The sequence below is a fragment of the Lolium rigidum genome, chromosome 4 (assembly GCF_022539505.1).
Source record: "Lolium rigidum isolate FL_2022 chromosome 4, APGP_CSIRO_Lrig_0.1, whole genome shotgun sequence".
Classification (NCBI taxonomy): domain Eukaryota; kingdom Viridiplantae; phylum Streptophyta; class Magnoliopsida; order Poales; family Poaceae; genus Lolium; species Lolium rigidum.
This window is the reverse complement of record NC_061511.1, coordinates 22079932-22086596: the sequence shown is the minus strand read 5'-3', so window position 1 is coordinate 22086596 and position 6665 is coordinate 22079932. Positions and strand designations below refer to the sequence as shown.

The window sequence follows — 6665 nt, the reverse complement described above, 5'->3', positions numbered from 1 at the left end:
TCCAAAAGCCATTTTATTAGCAGCAATGAAATCAGAGAAAATAGAATATAATATTTCTTCAAGGCAATCTAAAGAGTGGTATCCCAAAGAAAAATCAGTAGAATTTTTTTGCATAAAGAATATATGAACTATACAACCCTAAATCCTAAAACCATTTATACTCTGTTAGGAATGCACGGAGAGCACAGCACAAAGGCATCAAGGTGGAGGCAGCAAAGTGAACTTGTGGTACAACTATGATATAGCCAGCAACATTTGCGAGAGAGAAGTAAACAGATGTGATATCTCTGATACCATATATTGGCCGGCCAATGCCACCGCATACATCAGCTCCTCTGCTGCATGGCTGGATCAGTCAACATGCTAATTTAGTGAGACCAAAAATATAAGTTAAACTGAAGCGTGGCCAATATGCCAATATACTAAAGTTCAGAAGGTAGACTATCTATAAGAAAAATAAGAACAAGGTTAAAGGGTATTCCATGACTGGCACAAGACACCTACAATATCTGGAGAAAATACTGTCCAATGTTTCAGGGGAATGAGTAGAATAGAGCTTACTGCAAGATCTACTTTGTACTCCAAAAGTTTGTTCGAGTCCCCTTTTCCAAAGCTCACAGCAGTAGTGGATTCCAGAAGACCAATCTAGTGTACAAATAGAAGAATGAATGGTCATACTGATGGCCTCGTGTGCTGGAGAATCGTAATATTTAAGATAAGCATGTCAAAGCCCTAAAACTAATGTTCATATATTTACAAGAGCTGGTAAAATGGTCCTGCATGTGCAACCATAGTCGTTAAATATTAGTATCTGAGAACCATGCTACTGAAGTCTAAAGGACCATGGAGAATTTATTTTCAGGATGATCCGAACCTAAAATCTACATATAATGCATCGGGAGCTAATCATTTACCTTCATATTAATGTAAAAATGCCTCAACAAAGGTTTATTCCTGGCAAATGCCATCGGAATCAAATTAATAATGTGCTCGCCCAACACCTCAGTTAGTAACCAATCGCAGGAACACAAAAACGTAAATAAATGGTCATACATAGTTTACCTTCTAGCCCCATGAACATCTCTGCTACAAATGGCCTGACCAACTAAAAAGACAAGGGTGAGGTAAATCTGCAATAGAAAAGGGGATAAAGAGGTTCAGGAGGATCTTTAGTACTAACCTTTTGGCACGATCTTGATCGGGAGGAAGATGAGAGGTGGTGCAGGCAGTCCTGGAAGCATGTAGATGGAGAATACTTTAGATCCTAATACCAACTAAAAAGGCCAAGGGTGACGTAAATCTGCTATAGAAATAGGGATAAAGATAGGGCTCAAGAGGATATGGAGTACTAACCTTTTGGCACGATTTCGTCAGCAATGGAGGGAGAAGCCCGTACTGCCGCCTGACCGCGTCTCCTTACCGCCGCTCTGCTGCGTCCAGCTGCCGCCGTCGGGTCCCGCGTCCAGCGCAGGTGGCGGGCGAATCGGAGCCGGGCATGCGCCATGGCCACTGCCGGTCCAGCCGTCGCCGCGTCCGGGCAAAATCAACGACCCAGATTCATATGCCCCTCTCGGACCCCCTGGATGGCTGGGTAGTGTTTCAACATTTATAGGAGAAATAACAGCAAATAAATCTACTGATGCTAGTAGTAGGACTCTCTCTAACACAGCAAGTACCCAACATTGGTGGTGGCATCTTGGGTGTTGGAATATGCAGGCCCATTGGAGTCCCAGACATTCACTTTAAGTAAAGTGGATCATCAAGTGATAAACATGTACCAACTTCGATGCTCCAAATGGTACCTCCTCTAAGAACTTTACTTGTCCTGAATAGCATTTCGCAGTCCCTGCTAGCCCAATTAGCAGACTTAAGAGCCCTCAGTTTGGTAGCCATCACTTCCTTCGTGGTGCGACTTAGACCCATTTTTACTTCAATGTACATCTTCTCCAGCTTCTGGGCATTCTCAGCAATGAAAGTCAGGAATTTGAACTCGTTACGATTCCCTTGCAGCTCGCGGAAAAGCAAAGTCTTGAGGTGCGACTGGACACACTCAATAGGACCTGTGCCCTTCCAGGACATGACACTGAGTTTGCTAGTGGGTTCAAGAGTTTCCTCAGACTGCAATTTTAAGTCAGGAAACAGTTCAGCTGCACATTGTGGTGATTATACAGCAGCAATCTGATGCAATGTAGTGGCCTGAACAACACATGTAGAATTGAAGGAAGGGGCAAGGGAGTATTACCTGGACAATCAACGTCTTAACGCTAGGAAAGCATCTGAGGAAGCTGGGAAGCATCTTGACTTCACTGCAGACTCCGAACTGTAATTTCAAGGCCAATATCTGGACGCTTGAGACAGTGGTGCTTGTGCTCGCCTTTGTTCCAGCCTGCGATGCACCCAAAGAGCACAAATCAGTCACCCACGATAGGCATGCAGTTTTCACAAATTCGGCAAACTGTATTTGCAGTTACCTTACCAGCTTATCGTGTAGTGATTATACGGTGATCAGCAGGGTACTACGCCTTTTACGTGTCCGACTTATTTTAGATCATCCATTTAGGATGATCCACTGGTTACAATGTAAAGGTAAGAGGCCCCTCCTTCCCCACCCCCATCTACTTTGTTTATTTCGTTGGAGACTGCCCTCATGCATCAGGCATGACATGTAGGGACTGGTTCCCTGAGCTGGTCAAAAGTTTAGTGACATCTACTTCTATGTCAGCATGCTAAGTTCAGAAGGAACAAATCCAGTTTATCAGAATACGATTGTCTAGATTTAGCAGTAGAATACTAAATGGGTAAAGATATGACACTATCAGTTTTTCCCTCTGCAATTGTTCTAGTAGTTTACTTGCATGATTATTTTTCAAGGGCCTTTCAAAACTTATTGGTATGCAAGACAATTTACTTTCTGCCAAACATGAAGGAAGGGTTAATTGGTAACCACACTTGTGGCGAAAGTTGGCTAGCAATTGAGTTAATGACAAATAGGGTAACTGCACAAGAAAGTGTGGCTGCTGCAAACCAGACATGCCCTAATAGCCTGATAATTGCAGACCTTATTATGTGGTAAGCATGATGAAATGATAACCAGTGGTTGCTCTGATATGTGTTTAATACAAAAATGAGTTGCATTCTAAAATAGGAGTAGAATTGTAATTTTTTTTTTTTTTGCGTAGCAAGAGATTGAAAGACATGAATTTCATATGGTTTCCTCTTGGTTTGCAACTTTGCATGGCTAAACTATGTGCACTATAAGAGAAGCCTATAGTATACTTAACGCCGGCATACCCTCTTTCAAAATTCCTCTTACTGGTTGCGTTTTTTCTTGGTCATATCATCGGTTGATCGCTGTTCCGGAGATCCTAAACAACCCAACCCCATGTTCCCCCAAACTGCAATTATTTGTTGTATCTAGCAATTGCAATCCAGACTCATATTCCGTCCATGAAAGGAAGGATTGGAAACTGAGAAATGAGTTGACATGGCATCGCGCGACGCGCGTACCTTGATGATGGTTTCGCCGATCTGCAGGGTGTGCACTCCTGGCTCCAGGTATCCCAGCAAACTCAGCTTAGGGGCATGGCCAATCTTGACCGTCGTGCTCGTTTTGCTCATGGCGGTCTTATTATGCCAGAGGAAGAGACCCTCGCGCGGGAGCGTGGTGGTGTCCGGGAACACCCAGGCACCGATCCAGAGCTTGCGGAGGGAGGCGTAGCTAAAGAGCGAGGAAGGGAGGCGTAGCTAAAGAGCGAGGAAGGGAGGCGTAGCTAAAGAGCTTGCGGAGGGAGGCGTAGCTAAAGAGCGAGGAAGGGAGGCGCAGGCCGGGGAGGGGCCAGGGGCGATTGACGAAGACAAGCACGTCGACTCCCTTGGTGGCAAGGTGCTGGAACCAGCGCGCGAGCACGGGGCGGTCGGCGCCGGCGATGAAACTGCAGGAGAGGCTGACGAAGGGGAAGGGCCCAGGATGTGCCTCGAGGGCGGCGGAGACGGCGTTGGTGACGGCGCGCGAGGCGGCGCCGGCGCGGGCGGGCCGAACCCCCACGTCGCCCCCGGGGAGGAGGTGGGTGTCGGCGAGGACGAGCGGCGCAGAGTGCCAGAGGCAGCGCCAGCGCGAGGAGAGCACGGTGGTGCGCGCGCCGTCCTTGGCCGGTAGGAGGGATAGGATGCGGCGGAGGATATGGTCCGGGAGGCGGCTGACGCGGTCGGTCTTGTCTCCGTCGGCGGCGCAGCGAGGGAGGGACTGTGGAGACCGGCGGCTCCGGGAGGGAGGCATATAGGAACTGGAGCAGCTCGTAGTCGCCGGAGCTCAGCGTCTCCGGAGGCAGCCCGTGCCGCGTCCAGCGCAGGTGGCGGGCGAATCGGAGCCAGGCATGCGCCATGGCCACTGCCGGTCCAGCCGTCGCCGCGTCCGGCCAGCGGCCGCGCGTCCGGCCGTCCGACCGTCCGGCGAGCCTCCACCGCCGCATCCAGCCGCCCTCGCTCGGGCGCGCGTTCTCTGCCGCCGCTGCGGCCGCGTCCAAGCGTCCCCGTCGGTCGGCAGACGGTGCAAGCCGCCGCTGCTTCCAACCGCAACCGTCCCGCACCGCGCACCACCACCCGTCCGCGTCGCCTCCTCCGGCCTGCCACAGGCGGCGCGCCACCATTGGGAGGAGGAGAGGGGTCATCGAGGATTGGGTGAGGAAAAGAGGGACGGGGATTGGGGAGCGAGGTGCGAGGCCAGGATTGGGAGCTCCTTCGATCTACATTCTCTCACCTCGCGGCTCGAGATGGAAGGCGACATCAACGAGCACTTGTGGATGTCTCTGACGGTTGGTCCCTGCAAGTACCTGGCCCCATGCGTCATGGACTCCATGAAAAGCTGAACGAGTGAGAAGAAAAACTACCGATCGAACGGCTGTAGTGAAAAGTGGGATGTGGCTAGGCAAAATCAACGGCCAGGATTCATTTGCCTTCTCGGACCTCCGGATGGCTGGGTAGTGTTTCAACATTTATAGGAGAAATATGTCCACTTTTGGCACAAATTCGGTGTGCATGTCTCACACTAAAGCATCTAAAAACTATTTCTCAGGTATAAATAATAAAAATAAAAATAAAATGTTCAAAACTTTGCAGAACCTTTGGTTTTAGCTAATTATAAAAAAATAGAAACATAAAACTTGCTTGAACTTTTTAAAATCCTCCTTCTCTTACGGATATCTTTTCTAAAACTAATACTGGAAAAGGAGTATTTAGAAATAGCCCCTTTAACTGAGGTCGAAACCAGCCCGAGGGGGCAGTCCGGCGTCTCTCCTCGGTCATGCTCGACTCTACCGGAGGACCCGCTTTGCCCCAGCTTACTTGATTTTGGAGACCGCCCATGCTCTTTTTGTCTTCACCAGCCCAAGGTTCCCTCTCCTCTTAATCCCCGTCTGCCGCCGTTCCCTGCCAAGATTCCCTTCTTTAACTCATATCTCATCGGTCCATGACACCATAATAATTATGCATCCCATCCCATCTGAAGTGAGGCCACAATCCTTGCTTGTTGACTTAATTCGGAGGCTACTTGTGATTCAGGCTACCTGCGACCTATTTTAACTGGTCAGACTTGGTCTTAAATCGCGAGGTGGGACTATCCAAAACAAAAACAAAAACACTGTTATATTACCACGTCGTGAGTTCAATTCCACTAAACGGGTAAATTTATATTTTTGCTGCTTTTACAAAGCCCAAGCGATAGGTGGTTCCGCGGCCCACGGCCTACAGCATACATCGCGCATTCGCGCTCGCTCCCGTCGTTGGCTGGGTCTTCCTTCGTTCGGGTCGCGGGATCGTTCGAGGCACGAGACATTTTATTTACTTGCACGGTGGCAAATACTGTAATTCTAATGAAAAATATGGATAATTAAAAAACGGACGAAAATAATGGGGAGAAACCTTACTTCCTTTATTAGTAGGTAGAGATAAGTTATGGATCGGTGGTGTTGGTAGGTAAAAAACCAGATTTATTTTCGTACGTCAAGAAAACCGGTCTTTTTTTCCTGTAACTTTCCTTCGTGCACTGATGCCCCCTAGCGATCCACGTTAGGAAAACCAAAGGACTACGCCGAGAGTCCAGGCAGAAGCGTGGGACACAAACCGATACTGGTTCCCTCTCCCGATTGGAAAATACATACCGGATTGGAGCCTTATAAGTGTGTCCTAGCTTTGTACGTCCCTATCAGAAATACAATCATGTGCTAGCTCTGTAGCCCCGATCAGAACTCCAACTCCGGCACGGGACACGATAGTTATCGCACGCATAAAAGGACAGCCTTCCAAGCGTTTCCGCGACACCACGACGTGATCGAGTTGGTGTAGATCCATTGTCGCGTGCTCCTTCCAGCCGGACATGGCACCGGAGGCGGAGGCGAGGCCGGTGCTACTCCGATCGTTCATTCGTTCGGTAAGTGTTGGCCGGCCCGGCCAAGCGCCATAGCTCATCGCACACGACCTGTCCAACTTGCTCGAATCCACCAATCGCGCACGCTGAGCATGGATCGATCTGACGGTTTTCTACTGGTCTTCCTTGACGTGCTATTCCCCGGCCAGGCAGCTCTCCTGTGTGGGTCGAGACTGCAAGCCACTCGGGGGGTTGGGGCTCCTCCAGGCGGTGGCCGGAAGTCGGCGATATCGGCACAGAGCGG

The 6665-nt window shown here is 49.4% G+C and overlaps 1 pseudogene; it reads right to left on the bottom strand.

Annotated features, from left to right (window-relative positions):
• Nucleotides 1-1737: 1737 nt before the first annotated feature.
• On the bottom strand, nucleotides 1738-4667 carry LOC124646756 (annotated as a pseudogene).
• Nucleotides 4668-6665: the final 1998 nt, after the last annotated feature.